Consider the following 17030-nt stretch of genomic DNA (forward strand, 5'->3'; position numbering starts at 1 on the left):
AAGGTCCTGGGTTTAGTAACACTTTCAAGTAGAACTAAAGTCAATTTAATAAAAAAAATTTTTGAGTAAGGGAGGGTTATAACTTCTATAGCTACAACAGAAAGAGGAAATCACTCTAAAATGAGGGAATCCCAGATTGCCACCAGAACTAGTGTCCCCACTGGAAGATTTCTTCTCAATGCCTGTTCTGGTGACAACCCAAAATGTTGTATTTGCCTCGTACGTTCACTTTCACTTTCAGTAATTACGGTCACCAGGACAAACAGAGAGGGCGAATCTCCCTCACAGGAACACAGACAGCAATAAAAATCTGACAGGGGTTCTAATCTCATTTCTTTCTATCCAGAACTATAAAACAAGTTTTGCTTTTAGGTATACTTTAACTTTCAGTTTCTATTTTGCAGACTGCAGACTAGAGGCTCCACTTGTTTTGAATCAGAAGCTTGTCTTGGGGAAGCAAAAAGCTTTGCAAAGTTTTGGAAAACTTAGAAAAAGTTATCCGCTTCTTCCTTTTCTCGAAGGAGGGGGGAGAGTCCAGGTAGGGATCCAAGAGACATCATGCCTGGATGATGGGAGAACAGATCCTGCTTCCAAGGTTAACACCTTCTGTGCCATGACTTCTATCACCCTGTGCTCATTCATTGCCCAGGAATGAAGTGGTTTCCCATGCAGGAGGTCACAATGAGAAGAGTCAAGGCTGTATGTATGTATATGTGTGAGTGGTGAACAGCTGAGAGCTGCTTTTGGATTGTCTGGAATGCGGTAGATGACCTGACAGCAGGACTTTTATGGAAACTTGCAGGCTGGGAGTAAGTGCAGCCAAATGGCATCCAGTCTGATGAGAGCAGCAGACCAGGAGAAGGACAGCTCTGCAGCAGCACACAAGGAGCAGCTCAGTGTGGACTAGTAGAGGGGGATCTGCTCAGCTCAGGGTGACAAAGGACAAGCCAGGGTGCAGCTTAATAATATCCCAAGTCTGGCACAGCAAGAGAAGGACTCAGCCAGGAATTACTGGGACTGTCTCATCCTCAACACAGAACTGACCATAAAGCTCTCCCCTGGAGAAAGGTAAGATCCTATTAACTACCTGTATGAGTAACCTCCTTCTAGCCCCTGGAGAACCACAAGTCCTAGCGTGGATCTAAAATCAAGCTTTGTGTCTCCAGTTGCCTGGAAACTTTCACATTCCCAGACCACCCAGCCAGCTAATAATTGAAACTGCTGTGGAACCACATGTCACAGCAAAACTGCCACTCTTTTTGTACCTGTCTGTAAATCAAAAGCATTTCTTTGTATTTTAAAAATGTCTCAAAGGCACTTATTTTTTAGTTGGAAACATTCTCAATCTTGATAAATCCTGGATTTTCAGACTTTGAAGTTGGCAAGTTTTACAAGGTTCTCTATGATAAATGCTTGCAGTAGGGTTGAATTAAAGGAAACCTGTACCTTTGTCTGGGCGTTCATTTCTTTTTCAGCAATGACAAAAACAACCATATAGATCAGAAGAGTGAAGCCAAAAGTTCTGATCTGCATACTTCTAATTCAGTGACTTTGAAAATACTTGTTTCCTGGCTGTCATCAGCTTCAGCTATTTCTGAGGATGAGGTCAGCAATCACAGCCTCCCGGCTTCCTCAATAATGATTTCCTTTACTTCAATTGTTTACCTAGTTTATTGTTAAATATCCTGGCATGTAAAGCGCTGTGTAAACTATTGGTGCTGACAACTCATGGGGCCCCCGGGCAATAGGAATTATGGGGCCCCTGTGTCCTTGCCCAAACTCAAAAAAGCCTATGAAAAAGGTACCAGGGGCATCTCATGGGGCCCCCGGGCAATAGGAATTATGGGGCCCCTGTGTCCTTGCCCAAACTGAAAAAAGCCTATGAAAAAGGTATCAGGGGCATCTCATGGGGCCCCCTACTGACCTCGGGCAGTGCCCGAGTTTCCAAATGGTCAGTCCGCCCCTGGTGCTATATAAATTCTGTATAATAGTAATAATCTTGGTATCGAAACATGGGCATGTAACATTGTATGATAACTGTTAGTAAATCAACATGGTTTGCACTAAACATTGTTGAATCGTTTTAGTGAAAACAACTGAATCACCAAAACAACAGGGTACAAAACTATGATGTCAGTGCACATGGGAAGACCGTTCTCAGTTTTTACTAATGGAGTAGAGAGTGGAGAGGCAGAATACACATCGTAGAGGGTTACTAGGACAGCAATGAGAGATGGATGGCCAATCGCTGCACAATTATTTTTTCAACTTTACAAAGATTTTATATCTTCACATTATTCATATACTGCGACCGACCACTTTTTCTGATCTCTTACATTTTGGACACTAAACTACGCAACAGTATAGATCGGCCTTTCTCAACCATGGTTCCTCCAGAGATTGTTATGGATTCCTAGAGAAATGAGCAGTTTCTACTTCTCAAATAAGTAATTGCTGACAATGATTTTTTTTACTATCTGGGGGATTTTTCCCAATGGCAAGTATAAGAAACATTTCTTCCAGTGAACATCACATTATTATACTGATGTAAATATAGCAAATTTTAGCTGGGGTTCCCTGAGACCAGAAAGTTATTTTTAAGGGTTCCCCCATGCTAAAGAGGTTGAGAGAGGCTGGTATAGACTGTAACTGGCTCATACTCTAAACTAGTCCTTCTCAACCAAGGGCGGACTGACCATTTGGAAACTCGGGCACTGCCCGAGGTCAGTAGGGGGCCCCATGAGATGCCCCTGGTACCTTTTTTGTAGGCTTTTTTTTAAATGGGCAAGGACACAGGGGCCCCATGATCCCCTATTGCCTGAGGGCCCCGTGAGTTGTCAGTCCGCCCCTGTTCTCAAACAGGGTTCTGTGGACCCCTAGGGTTCCATCAGAGGTTGCTTGGGGTTCCTGGAGCTGTGGCAGATTGACCTTCCACCTGGTGCTCCTTAATAGTTCCAAGTCTAATTTCACTTGGCAGAGTCAGTAGAATGGTATCAATGTTCTTTTTTAGCTGTCTGTAAGGGTAACTGTAAGAGGGTATTCTTCCCACTGATTATCAATGTAAGGGAAATTTCCTCAATGGCCCCCAGTAAAATTATTTTAGGAGGGGTTTACTGAGACCTGAAAATTATTTTAAGGGTTAAACAGGTTGAGAGAGACTGCCTAAAAAAAAATTTGTACCGATGAAGACTGTTAAAAGCATCTTCTGCAGGAAAGTTGAGAAATTATTTTGACCAATTTCTTCTCTTCTTGTCCATCCTCAGTTATCATTTTGGTAGCGAGGCTACAATTGTCAGTTGTGTTTGTCAAATCCTACAAAATATTGTTTTTGGTTTTATGGACAGCTAGAGCAGGACGGAGTTTAGATTTTATTTTAAAACAAAAAAGAAAAGGTAGACTCTTTTCCCCTTTCTACTATATGTACAAGTCGGATCAGAAGTGGCACTGCATCTCTTTGAGCTATTGATGTAGAAATGAGGTATTGGATCTCAAGGACTCCATGTTGTAAACAGGCTGTTTCTAAACCACAGGCACTCTCTCCCTGTTTTGGGACCTTGGGCAGAAAGTGAAATGTAAAGGAGTGTCGATGAGAAATTCAGAAAAAAGTTATTTTTTTATTGTTGATTAGTAGCCAGCACTACCTCCAAAAGAATAACTTACTTATGGACATCTTATTAATTCCTCTTTTTGGCATTCTACTCTCTCTACATTAAGATTTTATTTGCTTTCATTGGGAGATTAGTCTGTTTTTTGGCCATTTACTATAACAGCCCTTTGGCATAGATGTTTGACAAAAACAGGGATTAAATATGAGCCTTAAAAGTTTTTTTCAGGCTATGTTAGATATTTGTGATATGAATCGGAGTGCTTACAATACTAGAATATTTTAGTGTGAGGATCTCCTTGCTGTAGCTGACCGCATGGTTCTGGGACTGTACAGTAGTTGACAAGGACAGGCTGCAGACTCAGATGTTGCGTGAGTCCTCTGAACAGGTGACAGCTGTCACTGTCATACTAACCCTCCTGGCTGACAACAGTGAAGACAAATGAACTATTTAACCCTAGCTGTTTTCTACAGTGCAAGTGTGAACAGGGAACCAGTTGAAGGTTCGTGGAGCCCCAGTATGTTTCTGAGTTTATTTTCCTCCCTGACCAGGCAAGAGCCGTGCTGTATCCTCCCAAATACCAGGGGGTGAACTTAGTGTTGCAAACCGATCAAAATTCTGCTTATTTCTTAGTTGTAGTACTGCTTGTGCAACGTTGGATTACAATAGTAAACATGGAAACCTAGGCCTGTACCTGTAAAGGGGACCCTGACATTTCACAGCTATTATTGCTGTGTCCCCATCTGAGGGATACTTTCATTTTGTCTCCTAGTGCCAGTTATCACCAGAACTGGCTCACTTTATTTGATTAAAAAAGAAAATCTCCCAATGTACTCCTGTGTTGGGTGTCAGCTGTCAAAGGTTGGATTTCCTTTGGTGCGGCTTCCTCTTGAGTTTTCTGGACTGATAATAAAGGGAAATATCTGCAATAAGGACAGAGACAGCAAGATAGCATAAAAAATTACAGAGGTTCCAACCCCTCACCATGGTATCAGACAATAAACAGTGTGTACAAAACACAAAAAGAAAGGGCGCAAGCGCATTATCTTTGACACTTTATTAAAGGTTGTATGAAAACATACACACTAGAGCCAGGTGAGCTAAGGGCATGCAAATACAAAGCACAAATTCAGGAAGACCACATTCTTCAATTCTTCAGTTGAAGTTGCAAAGTGGTCTTTCCGAATTTGTGCTTTGTATCTACATGCCCTTAGCTCACCTGGCTCTAGTGCAGGGGTGGGCAAACTTTTTGACTTGAGGGCCGCAATGGGTTCATATATTGGACCCGGGGGCCGGACCAAGAGTAGATGAATGATGTGTATGTGTCATCCATAGTAAGTATAGTAATATTCCCCCATAGTAAGCATAGTAATTAATCCCCCATATAGTAATTCATCCCCCATAATAATTCATTCCCCATAGTAATTCATACCCCATATAGTAATTCACCCCCCATATAGTAATTCACCCCCCATATAGTAATTCATCCCCCATAGTAATTCATCCCCCATATAGTAATTCATCCCCCATATAGTAATTCATCCCCCCTATAGTAATTCATCCCCCATAGTAATTCATCCCCCATATAGTAATTCATCCCCCATAGTAATTCATCCCCCATATAGTAATTCATCCCCCATATAGTAATTCATCCCCCCTATAGTAATTTATCCCCCATAGTAATTCATCCCCCATATAGTAATTCATCCCCCATATAGTAATTCATCCCCCCTATAGTAATTCATCCCCCATAGTAATTCATCCCCCATAGTAATTCATCCCCCATAGTAATTCATCCCCCATATAGTAATTCATCCCCCATAGTAATTCATCCCCCATATAGTAATTCATCCCCCATATAGTAATTCATCCCCCCTATAGTAATTCATCCCCCATAGTAATTCATTCCCCATATTAATTCATCCCCCATATTAAGTCCCCAAGTCCCCCCTGTGTCAATTCACTTACCTTTGCTCCGCACGTTCCTCTCGCCGTGTTCCCGCGCCGTTCCGGTGTAGCATGAAAATCTGTCTCCTATGAGGATCTGTCCCCCTCGACGTATCTGCGCATGTGCCAGTTTCAGGCATTAGCAGCCGATCGGCGATCTCCGGCACATGCGCAGATACGTCGAGGGGGACAGATCCTCATAGGAGACAGATTTTCATGCTACACCGGTCTTCAGGGCGGACTATGAGAGGAGCCTAGCGGGAGCCTAGCTCCGCGGGCCGGATTAAAAGGTCCGCCGGGCCGTAGTTTGCCCATTGCTGCCCTATTGCCTGTCACCTGGTGGGCAGTGTGCTCTGGAGCCGCAGCCAAGGTGAAAAAGAGCCGCATGCGGCTCTGGAGCCGCGGGTTCCCGACACCCGCACTAGGCATTTGCACCCATGTATTTTGTACAGTGTACAAGTGCAGCGTTCAAGTCTCTTTCCCGTCCAGGTTGCTGACAACTTTTGAGATTTATGATTGGTGCCTCTACCATTTCTAAACACTGAAGTTTGCAAGTTCCTTCCTTCAAAAAAGCGTGTGTACCAATGGGACCTGTGATGATTAGATGTGCCCAACAGCTCTTAATGGTGCATGTGCATTGAAAGATTTCCTTCATAGAGAATGTTAACATTGATCTGGCAGGCTGGAAAAATGGTTTGCTTTTGAAATGATTGTAGTTCATATTTCTGAAACCTGCAGAAAAATCCATAGAATGCTTTGATAAATTTATATGAGTTTCATGAAACTGAATAAAATATTATCAGATGCTGTATGCCAACATTCCTATATACATAGTAATTCAAGGAACATTATGAATGGAACTTTTAAGGCACAAAAAATGGTCAAAAAATATAAAAAACTTTTATTACAAAATCAATATAAAAGTAATGTGGTTAAAATATATTTCGCTGGCATGATAAATATACAACACTCAGCTAGACACAAATATCACCTAATCACTCCAATTTTGCAAAGGAATGGTCCCAATGGGCCACACAAAGGGTCCTTCTATCCTCTGGCAGGTGTCCTGTGGGGAACCATACTGGCCCATTATTGACAGCCAACTGAATGAGGAGAGTTTATACCATGGGATGTCTTCTGAGCTCCCTGATGGTAGCAGACTTTATGAGCTTTATTGTAGTGATGGACCTTTATGTCTTTACACTGTGACTGATTCTACGCTCCTTCTCTATGTATGGCTACTCCAACACCTGTGCATAAAGAAGCCAAGGAAAGATGTCTCCAAATCTCCAAAAGGCATCAAATTACAGATTAGACATTCTTATAATATGTCAACAAAAGTTAGATTTTATTTCCATCATTTACACTTTCAAAATAACAGAAAACAAAAAATGGCGTCTGCAAAAGTTTGGGCACCCTGCAGAGTTAATATCTTGTACTGCCCCCTTTGGCAAGTATCACAGCTTGTAAACGCTTTTTGTAGCCAGCCAAGAGTCTTTCAATTCTTGTTTGAGGTATCTTTGCCCATTCTTCATTACAAAAGTCTTCCAGTTCTTTGAGATTTCTGGGCTGTCTGTCACGCACTGCTCTTTTACGGTCTATCCATAGATTTTCAATTATGTTGAGGTCAGGAGATTGTGAAGGCCATGGCAAAACCTTCAGTTTACGCCTCTTGATGTAATCCCCCGTGGATTTCGAGGTGTGTTTAGGATCATTATCCATTTGTAGAAGCCATCCTCTCTTTAACTTCAGCTTTTTCACAGATGGCATCAAGTTACCATCCAAAATTTGCTGATATTTTATTGAATCCATTTTTCCTTCTACTCGTGAGATGTTCCCTGTGCCACTGGCTGCAACACAACCCCAAAGCATGATTGATCCAACCCCATGCTTAACAGTTGGACAGAGGTTCTTTTCATTCAATTCTGTGCCCCTTCTTCTCCAAACGTACCTTTGCTCATTCCGGCCAAAAAGTTCAATTTTAACCTCATCGGTCCACAGAACTTGTTTCCAAAATGCATCAGGCTTGTCTACAGTTGTGTCCAAAATTATTCAACCCCCAATGCTGTAAAGGGGTTTAGGGACTATAGTGTACATTTGGAATTGTATTCAGAATCAAATCCTACAAGGACGTTGTAACTACCCAAATGCAACTAAAATGACATCAATTGTTTATGTAATACAGTAGTAAATGGTTCTTATGTGGTTTCTTCATTGCCACAATTATTCAACCCCTTAAAGACTACCACTCTGAAGAACAGAGGTTCATACAGGTGCTTTCCATCAGGTATTGAAAACACCTGTGGATGTCACCGAGCAGCAATCAAGCATAATAAGCACCAATTAGGCAGCTTTAAAATGACTGTGATACTCAGCTCCTTCTAGACATTTACTGGTGTGGTTACAAACATGGTGAAGGCAAGAGAATGGTCCAGGAAGACAAGAGAAGAGGTGATTTCTCTTCACAGGAAGGGCAATGGCTATAAGAAGATTGCAAAGATGTTAAACATACCAAGAGACACCTTAGGAAGCATCATTCGCAAATTCAAGGCAAAGGGCACTGTTGAAACGCTACCTGGTCGTGGCAGAAAGAAGATGCTGACTTCGACTGCTGTGCGCTACCTGAAGCGTAGAGTGGAGAGAAGTCCCCGTGTGACTGCTGAGGAACTGAGAAAAGATTTGTCAGATGTGGGTACAGAAGTTTCAGCCCAGACAATAAGACGCACACTGCGTAATGAAGGCCTCCGTGCCAGAACTCCCAGGCGTACCCCCTTGCTGTCTCCAAAGAATAAGAAGAGTCGACTGCAGTATGCCAAAAGCCATGTGGACAAACCACAAAAGTTGTGGGATAGTGTTCTGTGGACTGATGAAACAAAATTAGAACTGTTTGGGCCCATGGATCAACGCTATGTTTGGAGGAGGAAGAACAAGGCCTATGATGAAAAGAACACCTTGCCTACTGTGAAGCATGGTGGAGGGTCAATCATGCTTTGGGGCTGTTTTGCTTCTGCAGGTACAGGGAAGCTTCAGCGTGTGCAAGGTACCATGAATTCTCTTCAGTACCAGGAGATATTGGATGGAAACGTGATGCAGTCCGTCACACACCTGAGGCTTGGGAGACGTTGGACCTTTCAACAGGACAATGATCCCAAGCATACCTCCAAGTCCACTAGAGCATGGTTGCAGAGGAAAGGCTGGAACATTTTGGAGTGGCCATCGCAGTCACCAGACTTAAATCCGATTGAGAACCTCTGGTGGGACTTAAAGAAAGCAGTTGCAGTGCGCAAGCCTAAGAATGTGACTGAACTGGAGGCCTTTGCCCATGAAGAATGGGCGAAGATACCCGTAGATCGCTGCAAGACACTTGTGTCAAGCTATGCTTCACGTTTAAAAGCTGTTATAACTGTAAAAGGATGCTGTACTAAGTACTAAGATTGAATGTCACTTGGGGGTTGAATAAAACTGATAATGCTGTGAGCACAGAAAAGACATTTGTGGTTATTTCATTATAACTGTTATGTTATATTTGTCTGACCTACAAGTGCCTCTTTAATGTAAATGTAAGCAAGATGACTGAATGATCAAAAGCAATGTCAAACTGGCCAAAACACTCAATTTCAGTGGGGGTTGAATAATTTTGGACACAACTGTATATGTTCATTTGCAAAGTTCAAACGATGATTTTTGTGGTGAGGACGTAGAAGAGGTTTTCTTCTGATGACTCTTCCATGAAGACCATATTTGTACAAGTATCTCTTTATAGTGGAATAGTGTACCACAACTCCAGTGTCTGCCAGATCTTTCTGGAGGGATCGTGCATTCAAACGTGGGTTTTCAATTGTTTTTCTCACAATCCTGCGAGCTGTTCTGTCTGATATTTTTCTTGGTCTTCCAAATCTTGCTTTAACTTCCACTGTTCCTGATGACTGCCATTTCTTAATTACATTCCGAACAGAGGATATTGACATCTGAAAACGCTTTGCTATCTTCTTATAGCCTTCTCCAGGTTTGTTAGCGTCAACTATTTTCAGTTTCAGTTTTCTAGACAACTGCTTAGAAGAACCCATGGTGCTGATTGTTGGGGCAAGGTCAGATGAGTCTGGGCATTTAAAACCTTTGAGATTGACATCACCTGGTCTTCCCAGACAATGATTGAGAACAATCCATGACACTGGCAGGTCTCAGCTTGGCAAAGGGGGCAGTGCATGCTATAAATTCTGCAGGGTGCCCAAACTTTTGCAGATGACATTTTTTTGTTTTCTGTTATTTTGAAAGTGTAAATGATGGAAATAAAATCTAACTTTTGTTGACATATTATAAGAATGTCTAATCTGTAATTTGATGCCTTTTGGAGATTTTTCCATCTTTCCTTGGCTTCTTTATGCACATTAATACAAATTTTTAGCTGGGGTGCCCAAACTTTCGATCCCCACTGTATATATATATATATATATATATATATAGTGCTCTAAAAGTTTCAACCACAATTGTCCTTGAATTTCCACTACATATAGAAAAATCAAAATTCAGATTGAACCTTAAAGCAGTATTAAAGCAAGAAAAAAAAATATGTATATTGCAGCTTACCCATCCTTAAAGAAGAACTCCGGAATAGGCAAAATATCACCCATTAGTACACCCCTCTACACAGAATACACTCTAAACCGTTAATAACATTTTGAGAATCCTTACCATTTAGGAGAAAAAGCTAACTGAATTTTCATGACCTCATCTCTGTAATTCAAAAGATAACAGCTACTGCTTTGTCAAGGAGGGGGTATAACAGCAGGGATGACATCATATCCTCCCCTCTCTCTGCAGTAGAAGGAAACTACAGTTTCCCATCAACCACAGGGAATTGTAGTGAATGTGGGTGAGTACACTAGGCCTGTACATGCTGAATGTGTCTGAAAGTCTCAGTCCACTCACCACTGCAAGTGGGGCTGAATTACATCACTGCTTCCTGGAGAAAGAACTACAGAAGGGATGTGCCAAGACTAGTGGCTGGGGGAATAGGAGGCATAGCAGCCACTGGTCTTACAAACAGGAAACCAAAGAGAATTAACTGTTTCATATGGAAATTAATAGGCTGTTTTAGGGCAACTACTAGGTAAACCAGAAGATGGATGATATATTCAGTGAAGGTAGGAAATCAGCAATAAGGCCATGTAAAGAAGTTTATGCCTGGAGTTCTGCTTTAAACATTGTTGCTGCATTCATTTTTTTAAGCTCTTTCCTTTATTTTTACCTTTCGATCCCACAAGTAACACACTTCGGGGGGGGGGGGGTTTACTAAAGCTGGTTCACTCAGAATCTGGTGCAGTTGTGTATGGCAGCCACTCAGCTTCTAACCTCAACTTGTTCAATTAGACTTTGGCAATAAAACCTGGAAAATGATTGGTTTTTATGCAGAAGAGCACCTGATTTTGCACTTTCAGCTTTAGTAAACAAACCCCTTCCTGCCTTAGGGTTTTAGGCAGTTACAGCAATTTTCTCTTTGGGATAAAGGTTTTGCATAAATAAATGGTTTGTCTCATCGCTCTAACTTCCACTTCTGTAAAGGAAGCTGACAATTTAACAGATTTACTGTCCAGATCACCAGGTGACGATAATGTAATAAAGCCTAACAAAGAAAAGTAATATGGCCACTACATCCAAAATTTGTTAAGCTGCAATATATTACATTTTTGTTTTGGGGTTTAATACCACTTTAAAAAAGAAAAAAAACAGTGTAGCCAACAGTATTTCAGTAGCTTTTTTCTACAGTAGGTTTGCTAATTCAGTATCTTAAATTCTTCTCTGCATTTGGCACTCTGTTATTTTCCTGACAACAAATTTATATTGTTTACCTGATATTTCCTTCCTTCTTTATATATTCGGATGAATATTCGGTGTGTGAATTTAGTTGTTTACAGTTGCAAGAAAAAGTATGTGAACCCCTTGGGATTACGTGGAGTTTTGCATGAATTGGGCATAAAATGTGCTCTGAACGTCATCTAAGTGACAACATCTAATGTTTGTGTAGTATTATGTTCAGCAGACTGTGTTCTTCTATTGTTGTGACTTAGATGACGTTCAGAGCACATTTTATGCCCAATTCATGCAAAACTCCACGTAATCCCAAGGGGTTCACATACTTTTTCTTGCAACTGTATATGAATAGGGAAGGTCTTGGATGGGGGGGTCAGTTGCCTTTATGTTGTATTTGTGTTGAAGTTTTTAGTTATAGGGATTTTCTTATTTTTGGTGCTGTATATTGTTCAGAGTAATGTCTTATCTTAAGCAATGGACTGACTTATATTTTACATCTTGTGGGGAAAAAAGCTAATTGCACTAGAGAAGGCTTAATTAAACTCTAGTTTAGATGATACTTACAGTATTTTTGCAGTGTCCTGCTGCTGGGCCAGCAATTCAAAGACTGAAATGCTGGGGACATGTTTCAGGTCCCAATAGACCTTAATGTGAGTGCCTGAAAAACGTGCATAACGTGTATGTTTTGAGCAATTTTGCATCTATCAGCCATGTCCTTCTAGTAGGTACCTTTCGATAGGTTAAAACAAACACACTCAAGCCTGAAAAAGTAATAAAAACAACAACAACACTCAAATGTAAATATAACCTAACCAAAGACCCCATGTACAAAGCAGCGGTATGGCCTTACTGCCACATAACCATTTGTGATGTGCATAGTGATGTGCATTACACATTTGTCTACTGTCCAACTTGCTTGCTTGAAAAAAAAAGATGGGAGCCATTTGAACTGTCACCAGGGCCCTGGATAAGGGGGTACCACCGGTTCTTCTGTACGGGGCCCAAGCCAGCAGGGGGGCCCAGGTAGCTGGGTGACTCGAATGTGGGCAGGGAGGGTGATCAGAGTGAGGTGGGGGTGGGCAATTACCAGAACTGATCCCCTGTATGGCTCTCTGTAGCAGCTGAAAGTTGGCTTCTTCAGCTGTCCCACTGGCTTTCAGTTGCTACAGAGAAAGCGGTACAGGGGATCTCTTCCGGCAATTGCCCACCTGCTGCCCAGGGCCCCCCCTCTATGCCTCTACTCCCGCAGTGCATCTGGCTTCCCTTCTCTCCTTGCCACTGGCAGCTGCAAGCACACAATAGGATCCTTCAAGATGGAGAGTGGGGGAAGGGTCACATTCAGCAGCCGCTTTCATTACTGAATGAACACAGTGAGTGATTGGTACTGGTCACTCACTGTGTGAACTCATAACCAAAGCATAGGAAGCTTTTTTTTCTTTTTCAGGGGGTCCTGTCCGCTTGGCTGTATTGGACCCTGTGGTTTCTTACAGCTGCCCTGCCTGTCACAGTCATGTGACTGGCCTTTCGTCCAATCTCTCTGCTATAGTAAGAAAGAACTCCATAGGGCACAGCATGACCTACATTTTTGGAATGAGTAAAACAAAATGCAGGCCACAGTATGGAGTAAAATTGGAGTTTCCAACAGAATGTGGATATAGATATTACCATTTTAAATGAGCCACAAAGACACAATGGGGTGGATTTACTAAAGAACACCCAAACACGTGCAAAGAAAATAAAAAAAAATGAATTTTTTGCTTGCACGTGATTAGATGATAGAAATCAGCACAACTTTTGCTCATTTACTAAGATCTGGAGCAACTGCACTTGCAGTGCCCTTGCAGTGCACAGTATATTTGCCTTTAGTTAATCAAGCCCAATATCTGTGCTGATAAAGCCAAGCTCCAACTAGAAATTCTGCAGTTTGTATATTGTGGGAAAGGTTTGGAATTCCTGCCTTCTTTTAAATGTTCTATGGGTTCCCTTTAAGGAGATTTACCTCATTTCCTGTTTTCTCGAAAACCAGTCACCTGGACAGAAAGTGAGAAAAGGTCTTCACATTGGCAACACAATTCTGTAGGGGATTCTAATGATTTCCAGCCATATTAATGTGACCAATGACATTTCTCATCACTCCCTGTTCTAAAAAAAAAATAGGGGAAATCTTAATGAACAACAAAGGCACACATGCTAATAAAAAAAAAGTTTGGGCTAGAGTTGGACTTTAATGTCACAGTACAGACAGATGTGAATACAGTGGACCTGTTTAGTAGTTCTAATTCTGATAATATCATTGTCTTGCAGATCAGCATTCCTTGGTCTCAGAATCTCTGCGGTTGCTGGTATCCGCATCTTCTGCCCCCGAGCGTCATGCTGCCAAATGTTCTTCGATTCCAAACAGGGGAGTGCTGACTATAGGGCAAACTGAGACAACCGTCTCAGGCGGCACTCGGTGGGGCAGCACTGAGACCAGAAAATCCATACATGGCACTCAATCCTCACAGCAGCTCAGTAACACTGCCTTATGTACACAGAGCATTACAGAGCTGGTTGCTAGGAAGCTGGCACCACCTGTACCATAACAACCAACGACAATGTGTGGCCCAGTCATCTGTGTCATATAAACCAGTGACATTGTGCGGCCAAGCCTCCAGCATCTTATCAGCCAATGATGCTGCCTGGCCTAGCCACCTGTATCCTAGCAACTAATGACACTACATGGCCCAGCTGCCTGTGACCTAGCAACTGATGACACTGTGCGGCCCAGCCACAGGCATCCTAGCAATCAAGCAAGTTGAACAGCTTCATTGGTTGCTAGGATGCTGGCAGCAGGGCTAAAGTGTCATTGGTTGCTGTACCAGTGTCCTAGGAACTAAATATGGGAAAAATGGTCACATACAAGGGACACAGTGTAGCAATGTTACCAGAAACATTTTAAAGCTGGTATGATCTCTGGCAGGGTTCCCCATTATAATGGCAACCCACCCACAATCCACCAAACAAGAAGCATTCTAGCAACCAATGACCCACAGTTGAACAGCTTCATTGGTTGCTAGGATGCTGGCAGCAGGGCCACAGCATCATTGGTTGCTGTACCAGTGTCCTAGGAACTAAATATGGGAAAAATGGTCACATTCAAGGGACACAGTGTAGCAGGGTTACCAGAAACCTTCAAAAGCTGGTATGATCTCTGGCAGGGTTCCCCATTATAATGACAACCCACCCATAATCAACCAAACAAGAAGCATTCTAGCAACCAATGACCCACAGCTGAACAGCTTCATTGGTTGCTAGGATGCTGGCAGCAGGGCCACAGTTTCATTGGTTACTTTACCAGTGTCCTAGGAACTAAATATGGGCAAAAATGGTCCGTCTCAGGCTGCAATTAATCTAGGCATGCTCCTGGTTCCAAGCAATGCCTTCTGTAGTTCTCAGAAGGGTAGACTGTACAATAAAAAAATGAATGTGATAAGAAGCTACAAATTCACACTGAAGCACCGTGAAAAGCTTGCTGAATCTGGCAGCTGTGGATTATATAAGACTCATATATATTTTAATTCACTGGACTTTCTGACTGTAGCTCAGTCACAATTTTTTCAGGTTGTCTGCAAAGTTCAACGATTGGTTTTGTTTGTTTCCAGTTGGTGCTCTACAGGCAACCTGTGCAAAGGAAAATGGGCAGCCTGTTATTGCTGATTACCTTCTGATGCTATTTGCCTGGCTGTCATACAACTTAAATGGCTTCATTACTTTCTGAGCCAGTTACCTGGAACAAGCATGCTGACCATCAAGCCAAAACTGATCCATACGCTTGTTGCAGGTCATTGCCCTGGAAAGTATGGAAGCCACTGTCCATAGTCAGGGAACTAGCATTTTCGGAAGGAAAGGAGAGCAACGGAGGCCAGGTACGTTAGCACAGGTTTCCTTTAGCTTCATTTTAGCAGCCAATTAGACTCTCATGTTCGCATGCAATGCTTTAGTTGCACTTTTTTTGTTGAGCACAATGCAAGGAGCCTCCCGGGACTCTACGGCTGTCTGCTGGTCCTGGCACAGCGCCATGTCTGAAAGACGAGACTTCGGCGTACAAACTTATGTTCAGTTTGGCTATTTTGGGCCTCACACAGCTGAGACCCCCTCCGACCCCTCATGTCAGCTTCTGTTTCTCTAGACCTTTCTACTTGCTGGGAAACAGTTGTGTAGGCTTCCAATAATCACACAGCACAAACGGCTGTATTTGTCACCCTTACTAAACAAACAAATCACCTAAATGGATTCCGAAAAAAAGAAGATCTGTTTAAATGTAAGAAGGAAAAAATGTCTGTGTCTCAGCCAGAAGCTGCACATCATATATATGTTATGTTTTCCTTTTTTTGGCAGTAGAAGCCTGGATGTCCATGCCAGAAACACAGGCCTTTGTTTTATTGAATGTGGAAGTTGAAGTTTACTGCAACGTGGCTTAGGGCTTGCCTATTGTACTGGAGTGTCTAATAAAGCTGGATCTAGTGTAATTTGGTTCTGTTTTGTCAAATGAAAAAGTTTCGGGCACACTGCAAAACCAAAGTGTTCTAGCCTAAATTCTAACTTATACTAATACATTGTGTTTATATGGAATATTGTGAAGCCCTAAAATTGAAAAATCAGCACAAGGGACACTTACAGTCAGTAGCATGTGTCCCCTGTGCTGATGTATCTTCTGTTATTTTAAATCCTCCTCCATCCATGATCGTTGCTTCTGGTGCGGCAGGGGTGAATACAACTAAGCGGCTGTCATCAAGAGTACCTGACTATGCCCGCCCATTCCACCCATTCATAAAAGCCATAAAACAGCTTATATGAATGAAACAGGATCTATGAAACATTGACGGGTGGATGACTGACAACTCTGCCCCCTTCATTCATAGATCGTGTTTCATTCATAGAAACTGTACTACAGCTTGTATGAATGGAGGAGCTGGATGGAAAGGGCGGGCATAGTTGGATACTCTTGATGATAGCCTGTGACAGCCCAATAGTTGTATTAACCTCCGCCGCACCAAAAGATTTCAGTGGTGAGGGTGGGACATGGGCAGAAAAGGAAGAGGAATCAGCACAATCGACACATCCTATTGACTGTTGTGGAGGTTGTGTGCCTTGTGCTGATTTTTATGGGGTTTTTTAAATTTTACTTACACTTAGGCTTTAAAATGCAAGTTAATTGCATTGATGTGTACCAATGTGCATAGCCATGTTTTGAAATGCATGTTCAAATATGTTTTAATATGTTGATTTCAATGGAAAACCCATCATGGACAAGACTCAATAGTGTGTTCCCAGCCTTTGTCATCTGTTCATACCTATCATAGTTCGGCAGCCCTGTCTTTATTTCTATCACATAGGGAGACCTAGTCTTTACAAGTGGAGTGTAGGCAGTAAATCACATGATTAGTGCTCTGGCATCAGTCACATGCACAAAACTGTTATACTGAACAATTGTTACTGTATGTTGTAAATTGTTTTTGTCTGATTTTGTCAACTTTATGGCACAGATTCATGAATAGCTTTATTAGGAGAAAAGGTTTTGTCAGTGATAGGTTTGCTAAACTGGCCATAGAGTTATTTGATCCATGGTCATTTTAAGGTGGACTCCTCCACAAGATGAAGGTCAGGAGATACAACCATTAAATGACA

The 17030-nt window shown here is 42.1% G+C and overlaps 1 protein-coding gene across 5 annotated transcripts in view; it reads left to right on the forward strand.

The window, feature by feature from the left end:
* Positions 1 to 816: 816 nt before the first annotated feature.
* Positions 817 to 17030, forward strand: part of NEXN (nexilin F-actin binding protein) — a 77920-nt gene continuing 61706 nt past the window's right edge. For 2 of the 5 annotated variants that reach the window (XM_089692193.1, XM_089692196.1), the window contains exon 1: positions 818 to 1068. The gene's annotated coding sequence lies outside the window, so the exon portion shown is untranslated. Of the gene's footprint in view, positions 1069 to 17030 lie in introns of all 5 variants that reach the window. The other 3 variants (XM_089692194.1, XM_089692195.1, XM_089692197.1) reach the window with 3 other exon arrangements.

The sequence above is a fragment of the Staurois parvus genome, unplaced genomic scaffold, assembly GCF_062004578.1.
Source record: "Staurois parvus isolate SC_StPar_1 unplaced genomic scaffold, SC_StPar_1.0 ptg000578l, whole genome shotgun sequence".
Classification (NCBI taxonomy): domain Eukaryota; kingdom Metazoa; phylum Chordata; class Amphibia; order Anura; family Ranidae; genus Staurois; species Staurois parvus.